General features: G+C 38.5%; 1 pseudogene; it reads right to left on the reverse strand.

Annotated features, from left to right (window-relative positions):
- Window positions 1–12,242: 12,242 nt before the first annotated feature.
- Window positions 12,243–15,357, reverse strand: LOC122305002 (annotated as a pseudogene).
- Window positions 15,358–17,788: the final 2,431 nt, after the last annotated feature.

Consider the following 17,788-nt stretch of genomic DNA (forward strand, 5'->3'; position numbering starts at 1 on the left):
CCAGCGTCCAATAAATTGATTGCATGCATTCATTATTTAACATGTTTTGATTTCCTGGCATTTCTTTCCATCAAAATAATCACCCATGTAAGATCATTAATTCCTGATAAACCTAGCAAGTGAACATATAGAGCAAAAACTCATCCTAAACACTGAGATGCATCTTTCTTTCCAACTTAAAAATCAGCCTCCCCATCACCACCTCTGAAACCCTACCTCCTTACACTCCAACCGATTATTTTCTCCTCAATTGTGGCCCTCCTCCAACTCTACCTCACTTGATAGCCGATGCTGGGAAGGTGATTCCAACTCAAAGTTTCCCCCCCGCAACATTTATAGCGCTTCATCGTCATCCAAAGCCTCTGAACAAGACCCTTCACTTTCGCAAGTCCCCTACATGATGGCTAGTATATTTGATCAGCAGTCAAAATTGACCTATTCTGATAAGCCACGGCGATCTGGGAGGGCCCATAAGCCAAATCCCAGATATTTGGGATGAAACCATACGTGAAAGAATGTTGCATGCAACATAGTGGGCAGTCGACAAAACCAATAAGGCACGTGGAAAGTGGAGGGCAAGACTGGGTCGTCGTCCAGTAGAGAGACGTGCGAATGAGTCGGTCTTCAGTTGCAAATGGATCTTCAGTAGTTATTGTTGCGTGATTTACGTTCCTTTTAATTCATGTAGTTATGTTCTGTTTTTCTTGTATTGTTTACTTGTGTTTGTGTCTTGTGGTTAGTCCTATTATTTCGGTTTACGTGGTTTACGTTGTATGAGGTTTTGCTTATTTAAGCAGCCTACAATCGTCAATGAAGAACCAAGAAATCATTTGTTATTCAAACCTTGCAGTACTTTCTCACCCGAAAAGATACTTGTTTATTTTACTTTCGCATTTTTTCTGAGTTGGGACCTATCATTGGCCTCAGAGCCAGGTTAATATGGGAACCAATAAAGAGAGAATTGAACATCTGGAGGCTGGACTCGGTGAAGTTCAAGAGGGGCTACACTGGATGGAGCTAGGCATGGCGGATCGACTGGGCATGTTGAAGAGACTCTTAACCGTCTCTCTGATGTGCTCCTTGCCGACCAAGAACCTCCAAACCAGGGAATTCAATACCGTGAAGGTCACAATGGGGGACGGCTTGTGGTATCCTCCAAAACGGCAAAGTTAGAATTTCCTCGATTTTCAGGAGATGATCCGACGGAGTAGTTCAACCGTGTGAACCAGTATTTTGAGTTCCAAAACACTCTCGACGACCAAAAGGTTTCTTTAGCATCTTACCATTTGGAAGGAGAAGCCAACTAGTGGTGGCAATGGATTCGCAGGACTTTTCAAGAGAAAGGTCAAGTTCTTTCATGGATCGATTTTGAAGAGGAACTATGGGCGCGCTTTGGGCCATTGGACTGCGAAGACTTTGACGAGGCTTTGTCCCGAATTCGGCAGACGGGTTCCCTGCGTGATTACCAACGGGAATTCGAACAATTAGGCAACCGGGTCAAAGGTTGGACACAGAAGGCTCTGGTGGGCACCTTCATGGGTGGTTTGAGGACAGAAATTTCGGATGGAATCCATATGTTTAAACCACAGACTTTGAAAGATGCTATACGATTTGCAAGGATGAGAGATGACCAACTAATGAGACAAAGGAGGTTCTTATGAGCTGCACCACCATTACGAGCTCCCCCAACTCTTCCACCAGCAAATCGGGCAGCACCTGTCGCTCCAGTTCGACGACTGAGTTGGGAGGAAACGCAGTGACGACGTCTCCAAGGTTTATGTTTAATTGTAATGAACGTTTTACTTCAGGTCATAGATGTCAGGGGCCCCGGATACTCATGTTGGAGGGCTACGAGGACTATAACAACGTTATCTGTGATGACGTCAATGAGGAAAGAAATACGGGAAGACACCAGGAGGAGAATCTCGAACCAGAGATTACGTTGCATGCATTAACGGGTTGGTCAGTGCCCAAGACCATGCGAGTAGCGGCTAGAATCGGTGCCCACGATGTCATTCAGGTGTCTTACGTACATTTAAGAAGCTGGGACAACAATTTTCCTGGCCTGGGATGCATGGAGCAGTGCAGAATTACGTAAAAGGATGTGAAGTTTGCCAGAAAATTAAAACAGAGACCTTGGCTCCAGCCGGACTCCTTCAGCCACTACCAATTCTGTGCCAAGTATGGGACAACATCTCCCTAGATTTTATTGAAGGGTTACCAATCTCACAAGGAAGGGATACCATAATGGTAGTTGTCGACAGATTCAGTAAGTTTGCACATTTCCTCACCTTAAGTCTTCCTTTTACTGCAAAAAATGAGGTAGAAAAATTTGTGGAAGGCATTATCAAGCTTCACAGGATGCCTAAGTCTATTGTTAGCAATCGGGATCCGATTTTCATCAGCAATTTTTGGCAAGAATTCTTTAGGATGTCGGGCACCAAACTGCAGCTCAGTTCCTCATACCATCCACAAACGGATGGCCAAACGGAAGTTGTCAACCATTGCGTCAAACAGTATCTACGGTGTTTTGTTCATCAGTGGCCACGGAAATGGTGTTCCTACTTACCTTGCTGAATATTGGTATAATACAACATACCACATTTCGACTGGGATGACTCCTTTCCAGGCACTGTATGGATGGTTACCACCCTCCATTCTGACATACAAGGATGGCCTTTCTCTAGTACACGAAGTTGACCAACAACTCATGAGCTGAGATGAACTGCTACGACAATTGAAGGTTAATTTAGAAAGATCGCTGAATCGAATGAAGCAGTTGGCAGATCAAAAGAGGAGGGACATTACGTTCAATATCGGTTACTGGGTGCTTTTGAAGCAACATCCATATCGTCAGCAAACGGTCTTTAAATGGGTACACCAAAAAATCGCTAGCCGTTTTTACGGACCCTATCAGATTCTCGAGAAAATTGGGCCAATTGCATACAAATTACAGCTGTCGAAGGAAGCACGCATTCACCCGGTGTTTCATGTGTCGCTGCTTAAACGCTACCAGGTTAACAGGGAAGTCAACGGGGAGATGGCTGAAACTAAACAAGTTGAGCTACCACCCTTCTCCGACGATGGGGTAGTCATCTTAGAACCTCAAACTATTTTAGATTACCGTTGGGTCGAGCAAGGAACTCAGCTGGTTGAAGAAGGCTTGGTGCAGTGGAAACATCTTCCAGCCGAGGAGGCAACTTGGGAATCAACAGCCAAGCTGAAGGAAATGTTTTCGAGTCTGGACCTTGAGGACAAGGATCCGCTTGTTGGGGGAGGCATTGATAAGCCACAGCGATCTGGGAGGGCCCATAAGCCAAATCCCAGATATTTGGGATGAAACCATACGTGAAAGAATGCTGCATGCAACATAGTGGGCAGTCGACAAAACCAATAAGGCACGTGGAAAGTGGAGGGCAAGACTGGGTCGTCGTCTAGTAGAGAGACGTGCGAATGAGTCGGTCTTCAGTTGCAAATGGATCTTCAGTAGTTATTGTTGCGTGATTTACGTTCCTTTTAATTCATGTAGTTGTGTTATGTTTTTCTTGTATTGTTTACGTGTGTTTGTGTCTTGTGGTTAGTCCTATTATTTCGGTTTACGTGGTTTACGTTGTATGAGGTTTTGCTTATTTAAGCAGCCTACATCATCAATGAAGAACCAAGAAATCATTTGTTATTCAAACCTTGCGGTACTTTCTCACACGAAGCAGCCTACAATCGTCAATGAAGAGCCAAGAAATCATTTGTTATTCAAACCTTGCGGTACTTTCTCACCCGAAGAGATACTTGTTTATTTTACTTTCGCATTTTTTCTAAGTTGGGACCTATCATATTCCTTCCCTGTCTCGTCCGGCCCAAAGTTTCTCCGCCTGTACTTTTACCTTGCATCATACTCCAACCGTGACATTTAACCAAATTCTTTTTCTCTGTCATCACCAATAATTTCACCCTCTCAAGCAACTTCAACGCCTATTTCTTCGTCTTCTCTTCAAATCCTTCCACGGCATGTCTTGTTAAGGAATTCATTATCGACGTGCAAAACAATCAAAGCCTTGACATAACCTTCATTCCATCTCCAAGCTCTTATGCCTTCATCAATGCTCCCAAGGTTGTTTCCATGCCAAATAGCTTATATATAATTCATAATCAAGACATATCTACAGTGACCCTTGTAAGCAGCCTGAGCGCAATCTTCAATTTCTAAAATAACCCATTCACTCTTGAGACGTTGTATAGGTTAAATGTGGGTGGCGCAGTTGTTTCAAATGTGGATGATACTGGAATGTTCTGAGTGTGGGATGAGGATGAGGATTACATCTTTGGGAGGGCACTTGGAACCATGCCTCACCCATCCAATGTTTCAATTAGGTATATTGACACTCCACCATACACAACACCGGAGATTGTGTACAGTATTTCCCGTGCAAGGGTAAGGATTCTAATGTGAACTTGCAATACTACCTTACTTGGATTTTCCTGTGGATGTTGGGTTCTTTTATTTGGTTAGGCTTCATTTTTACGAGACTCTAATTAAAGTTGTTGCCCAGATGACTAACACAAAAGGGGGGGTGAATTGAGTTGTATTAAAAAAATAACAATTATAAATCAAATATATAATATAAACTATAAACAAAATATGAAATAACAATAAATATAAAGAGTAAGGGTAAGAGAGAAACAAACTCAGTATGTTAACGAGGTTCGGCCCCACTACCTACGTCCTCGCCTAAAGCTACCCCTTGAGAATTTTCAAATTCACTATTCAACCTCCTTCAGGTAGAGATAGAAACCTATTACACATTTGAACAACACCGCTACAAAGGATCCGTGTAGAACACCCTCTACACTTGCAATCACCTTACACGTGGTGATTTGACTATTCCCCGTGTAGAATACTTTCTACACGCACAAGAGTTATACACACCCTTTTTCTGATACAAAAGCTGATAGTGGGTAGGTTATCAGAAAATACTCCTCAATGAGTGAAATAAGAATAATACAGCGCAAACTATATCTCTCAAAATGAACAAGGATTAAGGTTCAATGCTTAGAGAAGAGATAATGAAAGCTTTGAATGAATGTTGTATGCTCTTGGTGTTGTAAATGTGAAGCTCTCAAATGATCTATTTATAGACATATGAGACTTCATATTCAAATTAAAAAAAATTCACATGTCAAAGACAACATCATTCACTTTTTCAAAAAATTCAAATAAAAGGTTCTTCTTTTTTCAATTGTCAAAGGCAACATCATTCATTTTTCAAAAATTTCAAATCTAATCTTTTACTTTTGGCATATGACAAAAGGAGCACATTTTTCTTTTCAAACAAATCAAACCTAATCTTTTACTTTTTGCATATGACAAAAGGAGCACACTTTACTTTTCAAAAAATTCAAATCTAATCTTTTACTTTTTGTATATGACAAAAGGAGCACATTTTACTTTTCAAAAAATTTAAACCTAATCTTTTACTTTTTGCATATGACAAAAGGAGCTCACTTTACTTTTCAAATATTTTAAACAAAATCATCTACCTTTTGCATAAGTCAAGAAAAGCATCAATCACTTTTGAAAATATTCAAATAAAACATACATATATGAAAGATGACAATCAATCATTTTTAATATTTTCAAAATTCAACCCTTTAATCAAGGCATGCACATGTAAAAGATGACAATCAATCATTTTTCAAAATTTTCAAATTTAATTTTCAAAAATATTCATGCACATGTAGAAAATGTATTTTAATGCTTTATGATAAAATATTAATTTTGAGCATTAATCATAATTTCGAATTTTGAAGAGATTTACAACATTATTCTATAACTTTAATGTGAACTTGTTTCCTTCTTGCTCATGCTTGTTTACTTGATGTGCTTGACTCCATTGTGTAGACAACTTGAGATTGAGACTTCTTTATTCTTTGAATTCATTTGTTATCATCAAAATTCACGTGTAGATATATAATTACACAAAATTTGAAACCTTGGGTTCAATAATCTCCCCCTTTTTGATGATGACAAATACTTGATAAAAGCTAAAACTTGTATTGATAGTTAAGCTCCCCCTGACAATGTGCGTTAGTTTTTCAAGCAAAAGTATAAATATAATTCCAAGCATATATAATAAGTTTAGCAATTCAAACAATATTAATGTTCTAATCTAACACTTCTCCCCCTTTTGGCATCATTAAAAAGGATCTATAACAAGTAAATGCACTTGAAGAAAACGGTGCGTTAGTAGACACTGTAAATAGTTAAAATAAATAAATTTGATTCGTCCGTAACCCGACAAGTGTGGCTGAAGATTTGAAAAAATTGTCTGATGTTGTTGACAAACGAGATTGAAGGCTCCGAGTTTCTAAAAAAATTGCATTTTCACCGATCGGAAAAAAAAATCACATTGCTCTTTGACTTGGATGATAGCTCATCTGGTTTTTTGTGCTATCTTTATAAAATCAGTCTTGAAGTTCATCCAATCCGCATCAAGTTTTCTTCTCATCTCTATAACTCATCTGCATTCCTTTAACATTCTCGTTTTAAGCCTTCTATTCTTTTCTCAATGGCTCATTTTTCTAACATTTCTCTAGATCCATCCATGAGGCATTCTGCATCTCAACTTCCTGTCCTTTCTGCAGCTACCATTAGTGCCATGTTGCAGCAAGAAAATAATAATCTGACTAATAAGTCAGATTCTGATGCTATTTATGACTTGGTGAGTCTTGGGACTCGCTACTCTTCCTCTATTGTTGTTTTTTCCCAGCGGCTACAAGCCAAAAATCATGAAATTGAAAAGCCCAAAGAACAAATTGTTGTATTTCAACGAATTGTTCAAGAGTCTCACACAAGGGAAGGAATTATTCGGCAGAAGAATAAACAGTTGAAATCTTTATTAGATTCTTCATTCCACTTGCCGGTTCCCATGGATAATAATGACATGATATTGTATGAGGAGAATGAGCGTCTCAAATATGAGGTTAAGAATCTCAAGTTTATGTAAAAATATTTAAAAAATTTATCTCTATTTTTATTGACTCTGGTCTATCTTTTAAAAGATATTCATATCATGCATCATACCTATTTCTCTTCTGATCATACATAATCTATCTTCTGGTAAAGGCTTTGTGAAAATATCTGCTAACTGATCGTGTGTGTTTGTGAATTCTAGTACTATATCGCCTTTCTGCACATGATCTCGAAGAAAATGATATCTTATTTCAATAAAATAAAAATAAAAAAATAAAAAGTGAATTTCATATTCATTTATGTTTCTCCTTGGTGGTCCCTTCCAAAATCAGAGTCCTTATTTTGAAATGTCCAACCTTTAGATTTTTTAGATTTCGATCTAGTCCAGCTCGATATGGATTTTCCAGTTTACCACCTCCATTGATTTCTAACATTTTTCCATTTTATTAGTTTGTAAGCCCATAGGACCATAACGTCCTTTTCCAAAGTAGCAATATAATTTTCCTTCATGTTAACATCTTATGAAGATCACAACACTTTGAAGAAGCATGCATATATCCTATTCGAATAAAGCACCAGTAATTTGTATAATTTGAAAGCGAGATTGATATAACCTGGTGTGTCCATACCACCACAACAATGTAGCTATGCACTGCATAAGTTGAGAGGCAAGCAGTTTCACAGTGCAGCTGAGTACTGCATAAGTTGAGAGCCAAGCAGTTTAAAAAAAACAACCTGTTTCAAAGTGCAACTGTGCACTGCACTGTAGCATAAATTGAGAGGCTAGCAATTCCATAGTGCAGTTGTGCATTGCACTACAACACTGCATAAGACATGCAACATGCAGCATGCTACTATTTCAATTCGAAAAATATATTTCAACTTGTATAAATTTGTTCTTTCGTAATATTAGAATATATAAAGAAATCAATGACGTAAGAACAGTTGACAATGTCATTTAATTTCTAGGTGGACACCAGGATTTCGAACACTGAAAGGGTTCAAATCATTGTTAATTTACTTGATTGACCAACAAGAAAAGCCATCAATATCAGAGTTGTACAAATTAGTTGGTTTGGAATTTACCAAACCAATGCCACTATACTTGAGTGGTATTGCAGATAGAGGGGCATACAAGCTAGCATCTCCTTTAGTTCCATGGTAAATATAACAGTACAAGTGAGGTCCCGAATGGAAAAGATTGCCGAGACTGCTATAGAAAGAGTAGCTGAGGGAGGATGCATTTGCTGATGGTTATGAGGGCCTAAAGAAATCTCCATGGTCATGTGAGGAGAGAGAGAGAGAGAAACCCAACCAGTTAGTGTTGTTGTCGTTAATGTTATTGTTAAGAGGAGCAATTTTTTAGGAGTTAATCCTCTCTCAATGTACTAATTTTCCCAATAAGTAGAGATTTTGGGCAAGTTTCTTTTGATGGTAGGCAACTTAATCATTGGAAAAGAAATAAACTAATCATACTAACATCTATTGATTCAATCATCCATCAACATGTTTGGATTAAAAAAAAAGTACCACTATCTATCCACAATACCTGCCTCGAGTAACTTCCAATGGATTTTTTCAATAAATAATCATAGTCAATATTAGTGACGTAACTAGAATTTGATTAATTTAATGTAGCTGAGGAAGACAACCGGAGCAACTAAGGTCAACAAGGGCAAATTACTCGACGCCTACATCCATATATCTATATTTATATATTTACTCTTAGAGGGGAAAAATGTAATTTGGTGTCAAACAGGAAGCAGCAGTAAGACATTAACCCCAAAAATCAGTAAAACACATTGTATACGTCCATGCCGGACAAGCTTTCACAATCAGTTAGGAAAAAATTTGTTCTACAAGCTAAAAATGCACATTTTTTGGAAAGCAACGAATGGGGATATTTCCCAATGAAATACCTGTGGTTCACGAAACAGAGGCCCAAGCTTTGAAGCCACAGATTTTTCGATGACGATGGTGGAATGCCTGTGCCCAGTCACAAGCTAAACTAAGATGGAGGTAGAGCAAATAGGTTTCGTATGCTCTCGGGAACGATGGGTCATATGAACTGCGGAAGGCCAAACCACAAACTCAGAAATTTTGAGTGGATTAAATGGTTTGGGTGGGTGGATTTGCAGGTAGGCGAAAATTAGAGAAGGAAAATCGGCTTGGGTGTGAGAGTCGGGACGGTGAAGAAGGAAAATAGAAGAGGGGGGAAAATAAAATTGGGCTAATTTTCGCGCGTGAGCTTGTTTCGAAGTAGGGACCCCCACCGCGATATTATTTTTCTAATTGCAGTGACGTAAATCATTGCTTTTAGTTTAATAATCGGCGCAAAAATTAAAATCAGGCCCACGTGTGAGCTTAATGTAAAATAAGACCGGCGAGAATGCAATCGCTACTGATAATGATTATTTGCAGCGGTTTAATTTGCAGCAGTTCCAAAATCGCCGAGTTAGGCCCTTTTTCTTGTAGTGAAACTTATATAACAAATATTTTATATATAATATAAAAAATTAAAAATATATATCCATTCGGTTTAGTTCAAACCTGTTTTCAAGATATAAAAGCTGATACCGAATCGGTTTCTATTTTTAATAACCGAAACCAGACCAGATGATTACGAGTTGGTCCAATTGGTTTTTTGATTTATTTTTACACCCCTAGTTTACAATGCCCAATCTAATTAACAACCATTAATGAATATGTTCCAACAAGAAGTCATGTGCTTGCACCTCGTGGCCTATTCGTAATGAGGTTAGTACATCTAGGCTAGTTTTTTACTAATCCAATCCAAATGTTGGAAAACTGGATCATCCAGGTGGGTATTCGAATTATAATGTGGATATTGGGTTAATACCGAATTATGGGACATTTAAAAAAATGTCTTTTAAGTGAAACGATTTAATGTTATGTTTGTAGTCTTCCTCTTTAAAACAATATTACTACTCTCTAGCAGTCGAGTCTCTACAACTAAAAATAAAACAAGTGGGGAATATATGTGCACTTCTATGTGTATAAACGAGAAATTTTAAGCACGGGTACACTAAATGAATCTAACTTATATTTAGTGCAGAACTTAATAACATCTTGTTTAAAAAGAAACTCAACCACATTTTGTCTCAACTCCATGCATGTCTTTCTAGTATTTCATGTCAGATACTCTTCAATGGTCTAATCGATATGTCATTTATGAGATCCAACTAAATCGGTTTGGTTTTATTGGTTCTTTATCGACTCAATTATTATTTATATGTTGGTTTGTTGTGAATATCCATTGAAGTCTCCTAACGTTTATTGTCAATGGCCTCATTTGTTGACCCAATTACATAACCATTCTTTTGATTGGTTATCTTTTCAAGAGAAAGAATAGTTATTGGCATTCTCCAACACGAGAAATTGTCCTTCCACTAAAATATGAGAGAAACAAGTATCACAAAGACATTAATATAAATTTATAAAAAAATTTGTGGGTGGTCGAGGCAACCCCTGTTGCCCCTTCGAAATGCTTTGATAGGTGGTGGCCGCGTCCCGTCACCCCCTAGGCTTTTATAGGTGGCTGGCCACTCTAATGTGAGGTCTTTTTTTTTTTTTTATATGAAAACTTTAAAGTAAGAAAAATGGAGTTTTTATAAAAAAAAAAAATTTGAGAAATTCTAACTTTAATTACATTTCCTAATAAACATGTCTTCATTTATCGTTCCTAGAATAATAGCATAAAAGAAATCTTTTTTCACGTAAGAATCACAATATTTTTTAATTTAATATCTCTTTACACATAAGATTTATAATATTTTTTAACTTTCTGTAAATCTATCAAAACTTATTTTAATATTTAAATACATCTAAACTTATTTTAAGTGATTCTAATAAAATTCATTTTATAATCTCAACTTATTACTATTCATTAAAAAAAAAAAAAACTTAACAAATCTCAACAACCTTATGCAACGTCAGATAAGCCTATCCACCAAAGTCTGCACTCCATTTTACAAGCCTAATTAAAAGGAATTAATCTTCGCGTCAACTCCTGTTTGGGAGCAGCCGGACGCACACCATACGTGGCATTGACTAATGACAAAATTGTCCCTAACTTTCCGTTCCCTCCCTCAGCTCCAGCAAACATTTGATTTTTGTTTAACTTTTGAGAAACAGAGCTCCAGTTCCCTCCTCTCTCCTTCTCGATGTTCGACTCAGTTCTCGTATACCAGCACTCTCAACCCACTCTCCCCCTCGTCTCGCACAAGCTATAGGAAATTTTTAACCCAAAGCTGAGTGATTTGGTCTGGCCAAGCTTTCCTTTCAATAAGAAGTCCTGAAGAAACTGTCACGAGGCAGCACATGAGAAAAGAAATTCATGATCTTTTAAAAAACTTGGATTCAAGAGAGAGGCAAGTTGTATTCCTAAGGTATGGACTCAAGGACTACCAGCCCAAGTCACTTGAGGAGACAGGGAGGCTTCTCCACGTCACCAAGGAGTGGATACGCAAGATTGAAAGGAAAGCTCTCTCAAACCTAAGAAATGAAGATATTCGTAGAAGTTTAAGCCATTATTTGGAAAACTAGTTTCAGCTTGACTTGCGAAGCTCCAATGTCGATTGCTTTTGATTGCATGGGGCAGATGAATTGTCATAAAAACCAGACAGAGATGTAGTCCTAAGGAGATCTGATAGGACGCAAAAACCATGAGCTGCCCTAGGGATTTCCGGAGTCCCAACCACGATCGGGTCTAGATGATTACATTTTTTTTTTTTTAGTGATACTGAAATTGGTTTGACCCCGCCACTTTCAGTTCTCAGCAGAGAGAGACCGCGAGTTAGGCATGAGATTTCGAAACTTCTCTACTCTTATTTTTTTTTTTTAAATGTTCACCCTTTCTTTCTTTCTTCTTATTTTTTTTTTTTTTTTTGGTTCATATACGTTTACAATATTAACACTTTTGTGCAGGCCATTTTCAGTTCTCAGCAGAATGGTTTGACCCCGCCATTCTCAGTTTCATGTGTTTTACCTTCGTATGAGCAGCGACGGAGGCAAGGGACGTGGGGAGGGGGTCTTCCCACTCCAACTGTTTCATCCGTTCAATGATTTCCAGGCAGTGGCGGCTCTATGCAGATGAAGTAGCGTCGCTCGGTGTCGTTGGGCAGAGAGACGGCGTCGCCGGTGGCGCTGGGCGGAGGAAGGTGACGCGGGGGCGAGGGAGGAGGGATTTCGCAGGAGGAATTTGAAATTGTGTTTCAACCGAAATATAAGGTTTTATAAAAACGCACATTTTGAATTATTAAAAAAAAGAAAAATTTAAAAAAAGACATCAAGTATGGTGTACAAGTGTGCAGCTACTACAATTATTATTATGTAGAAGAACTCAATTAAAAATACACCCAAAAAACTATAATAAAATCTTTTCAAATTGAGTCATCACCACAGTAGCAGACGCTCCACAAACCCAAATCCAAGTAAAAACCTCTGCAAATTGCACTTTATCTGTAAACAAACCTTCACACCTATCCGTATCAATTAGACTCGGGTAGGTCATCCCCGATATTATTACTAATGAACCAGGTGCCACTATCTGATTCCGACACATGTCCATTGAGAACGTTATCGTATCGATGAGCTCCGATGATGTCACAAACATTGAATAATAACACTTCCGTATAGGCTACCTTGTCGGCTGGATTGGCTTCCTTCTTCACAATGTCTGCTTCCTTCTGCAGTTGCAATGCGAAGTTGAGGTTTTCCATAACATCGTTCATGATGGGCCGTTGGATCGCCTGATCACGCACGCAGCTCTCTGCGACATTCATGTACACCTTGAAACACTCCGGAGCTATATTGCCGATCAGATTCGGATCTATGATCTCACCCATGATTCCCTTCTCAATGCATTTCTTGGCCCAGTTGGCCAAATTCCATTGCTCCTCCTCTAGTTTTAGGTTCAGTGCTTTTCGGGCACATAATACTTCAAGCAGGACTACGCCGAACGAGTACACGTCCGATTTTTCAGTCAGTTGCCGGCGTCTTGCGTAATCTGGATCCAAGTACCCGAACGTCCCCTTTACCATGGTACTAACAGCCGCGTTTTCCAGACCCACTTTGGACAACCCGAAATCTGAAACCTTGGCCACGCAGTTTTCGTCCAACAAAATGTTGGTTGTCTTTACGTCACGGTGGATGATGGGGTGCTTCACTCCCGTATGCAGGTAGTTCAGACCACAGGCTGCTCCGATGCAAATGTTGAGCCTTTGTATCCATGGGAGAGGATCCCTGTTGGTGTCATAGAGGTGGTCTCGAAGTGTCCCATTGGCCATGTAGTCATAGACGAGGATCATATCGCCCCCGTCATTACAGTAACCAATGAGAGAGACGAGGTGGACATGGCGAAGTTGCGAGAGCATCTCAATCTCTGTCCAAAACTCTTGGCGACCTTGCTTTGACTCTGGGTTCAAGCGTTTGATCGCCACGGTCATTGTACTCTCTTCAACGAGACCCTTATATACCTTCCCAAAGCCACCAACGCCAATAATCAATTCTTCATGGAAGTTGTGGGTTGCTGTTGTGATTTCTTCTAGTGAGAATCGGCGGCATAGCTCTCCGGGCAGTGACGAGTCTTTTACCCGTGTTGACTTTCCTTTGTCAGGACAGCACCAACACTTCGTTAGTGAATTGTAACAACCACAGTCCTTGTCCCTCGGTTTCCAAAGAGCCTTGCAGCACACTAGAACTGCGACGGCCAAGAAGCCCGCAACACTTCCAATGGCAATTGATATTGTTTTCTTTGCCCATGACGACTCGTTGGTTGTTAAAGCAGCTGGTTCTTGAGCCACAACCGTCGTAGTAGCTTCTTGAGCCACAGTCATCGGAGCAGTTTTTTGAGCTGGCAGTGGAGAGCTCACATACTCAAGATTGGATCTGGGAAGGCTCAGCCTTGATTTTCTAACCAACTTGAACACTTGAATCACGTTTAGAATGTCATTTTTGTAAGTCGTGGGAGTTGCTATAGGATGTAGTGCAATGAAAAGATTACGCTTGCCCTCAACTCCCGGATCATTTTGGATCATTACCACGTAGTCACGATAAACAGGCCGCGTATTCCTACCTTCGCTCCAAAGCATTACGTCAGCGACATGTTTGGCTGTGGTATTATCTATATAGATGATAAATTGCCTTTGACAAAAGCTTGTAACGTTCCGCTCCACTTCGCAGAAATGGAGCCTCACCAGATACTCGAATCCCGAATCGACATGTAAACCCCAAGTCAAATTAGAGAGCTTGTTCTTGGTATTCATGTTATCCTGACCCATGGATACTGCAGACCAATAGACCTCAGTGGGTGCAATGTAATTTGAGATTTGCGTGTATGTGAGGTTCAAGTATGGCTCACGAGTGGGTACGGCGCCATCATAATTTCCATCCCCGGACCATTCTCTATGGATGTATGCATCTTCTATCAATGATATAAATCTCCCGCCCACATGTAATCGAAAACCCATCTCCAGTGCCGTGTCGTAGAATCTGTAGAACAGAGAGTTTTGGCCTATGTAAGGTATGCCCTCACCTTCTGGCTTGTAGTACAGGTCGTCTGGCATGGAGACAATCTCAATTCCATTAATAAAAGCATAGAAATTAGTAGAAACACTTGGACTTGGGATGAACGTTAAAGTCAAATTCTGATCCTTTTCAATGTTGAGACAGAACTCTTCAGAGAGAGTATATTCCCCCAAGTGATTGGCAAGAAGGGAAGCACTGAAGTTTCTGAGTAAGATGAATGAACCCGCTTGGACAGTGAAGAAGTCCTTAGACCTATCAAAATCAAAGTAAGAAGCCGGGTAAAAGTACAAGCGAAGGATTTTTTGTCCGGGGGCCGTCATTGGAAACACGTACGTGAATGGGGGAATAAGATAAACGGGCAGTTGTGTAGGGGACAGCATCGATGGTGTCTTGTTGTTTGGCTGTCGAGGTAACAGATTTGGGGTTGCGATCTTCGAGGGGAGTGAATTTGGTGTCCATTTCACCGATCCATAGGCGCCCATCCATAGCCTTAGAGTTGCCGAAAGCACCGCAGTTGAGTGAAATATCATCATCATCTGCAGTGTAAAGAGGTGTAGGAGGAGTAGCTATGGATACATGACATAGAAGCTGGAAAGCTAAGAAGACGAACAAGATCTGCATAGGTGTGAGAATGGAGATCGTGTGTAATAACTTGAGAAACGAATGAGCATAACTTCTATAAACGTAAAGTAGGGGCATGGTAATCGGGTCATGAGTCAATGCCACTGTAGGAAGAAAAGACCAAATTACCGCGTCAAGCAACCTCTGAATTGTCACGTGCTTTTTTTTCTTTTTCTTTTTTTTTGGAGGATTGGCTTGGCTATAAAGAAAATAATGGTAATAATTTAAGCAAATTATTTGCCCTTCTACAGCAGTTCATGTTTGTACACCGAATAATAATTATCGTATAACGCCTCGATTCTGCAGAGATCGAAGTTACTTTTTATCAATTAAACTTATATTTTGACATTCAGTTATGTTACGTTAAAGTTTTTTTAAATATCAACAGTTAATTTTTCTAAATATGAAAAAATTAAAATGTTAATTTATTTTTTTTGATAATATGTTTTGAAATTTGTATATGAAAATAAAATATTTTTGTTTCCTACATATGAAACTTTATGAAAAGATTTATATTGTACATACTAGTATATATATTCTGCTTATTGAGTTGTTGATAATTCACTTCTTATCTCTACAATATTTTTCATATGATTTTAGATATTTCAGTTAATGATCAAATTATGAAGCATTGGATGGAATCATTTAAGAATGATGGTTTAAACTTAGAGAGTTTCTATATGTGTATTGACGAAATTTATTAAAAAAGTTTATTATGTTTTGTTGACTTAGCATTTTAGAAAATTAATTATGTTGAGGAAATCAGTCTGAATCATAATATCTATATGATATTGGGAATTTAAAATCTGTAATTATATTGTTGAAATATGAGTTTAATTGATAGGAAGTAACTCTCTAACCTTTGTGGGACTAGGGCATTACATATAGATATTGCTTTATGGGGTTCGGTTCTTTGATATTTTACCTTTGGCCAAAGTTTTTAAAAATATGTGTTAGAGGATATTTTCTTCAGGGCCTAAAACTCATAATACCGTCCCAGACCTATTACTTCGCAGGCTCCATAAGCTCCAAGAATGCCGGCCAGAGCTCGGAAGGGCCCCCCCTTGATAGCCTAGGACGGGTCCTAGACCTATGTAGGTTGGGTGGACTCTAAACCTGTGCAAGTCGAAGATAATCATCAACATTAAGATGAGATGTTGCATAAGGATGTGGAAAACCATGATAGGGGAAAAGGGAAGAAACAGCATCCGGCAATTCTGTTAGAGAACCACGCCGCATTAAATGACTGATACCAAGGAAATTACGTTGCATTAAATGTAGTACGGTGGTAGAGACTCTAGGGAAAGGCATTCATCTGCTCTAGAACACAAGACTTGGCCCTCCTAACCTAAAGGACCCATTATAAAAGGTCGCCTAGAACTGAGAGGTAAGGGAGGACGAATTCAAGTCTATTCTTAATTATACACAAATGTTGTCTTTTTTTTTTAAACATTTTTATATATTCTCTATACTAATTTTGGCATTTAAGGTTTCCTAGGCTACCGCAAAGCCACCTCTCTCCCTCCTCAGGACCCGCTGCAAGTGAAGACTCGCGCCACTAACAACCCGATTTAAGGGTATACGAAACACGACGTTAACAAGATGTTTTATGATGACATAGAAGGTGGTCTATCTTCCACGATAATTTGCAAATAGAATAACTTCTATAAAACTAAAGTACTTTATAACACTAGTTTTATCACAAGTATTATCAGTACAAGAAAAATAACTTTTTATGTCACTTAAATTTGTCATAAAAAATACAAAATGCATCATGATTATTTCTTAGCACATCTAGAAAAATAATATATCATTAGGGAAACAAGTGGCACATCTAGAAAAACACAAAACGTGTAATTTTGGATTCTAAACTTTTTTAAGGAAATAAAATCATCAAATATCGAGTTTGGCTTGAAGTTTTTAGAAATGAGATTATCTTCAAACCGGATTAGGTGTTTTTGGGCGAATTACACCCTCCAATGAAAGAGTAACACATCATTAATTCATGATACTTCTGGTGGGTTGCCTTACATGATATCTGCTCTTTTGCCCTACTGTTGAGTCCGTTCATCCTCTCTCTCTGTCTCTCTCTCTCGGAGTTCGGTACTCTCTCAAGTCCTCTCTCTCTTACAATCAATTCAAAATTTCTTATTGATTTTATAAGATTATTCACACAGTCAACAAATAATGCAGCAATCGGGTCGTGACAAAACTATTATATATAATTTTCCACATAATTAGGGGCATGACAGTCGGGTCATGAGTCAATGGTACTGTAGGAGAAAAAGACCGACTTACCGCGTCAAGCAACCTCTGAATTGTCACATGCTTTTTTTTGTCTTTTTATTAGAGGATTGGCTTGGCTATAAAGAAAATAATAATTTAAGCAAATTATTTAGAGTTTTGTTAGTTACAAATAAAATCGCATATTAATCTAAATATCAATACTAATTCTTTCATATTTAAAATTTAAATTAATATTATTTTTAATAAAATCTACTTTTTGACCAATTATAATAAATTAATATACATATTAATACACAAATGTGTTTATAACTAAATTTTTCCAATTATTTGTCCTTCTACAGCAATCCATGTTTGTACACCAAATAATAATTATAGTGTAATGTCTCGATCCCACATAAGTCGGAT

Source organism: Carya illinoinensis, chromosome 3 (genome assembly GCF_018687715.1).
Source record: "Carya illinoinensis cultivar Pawnee chromosome 3, C.illinoinensisPawnee_v1, whole genome shotgun sequence".
Taxonomy (NCBI): domain Eukaryota; kingdom Viridiplantae; phylum Streptophyta; class Magnoliopsida; order Fagales; family Juglandaceae; genus Carya; species Carya illinoinensis.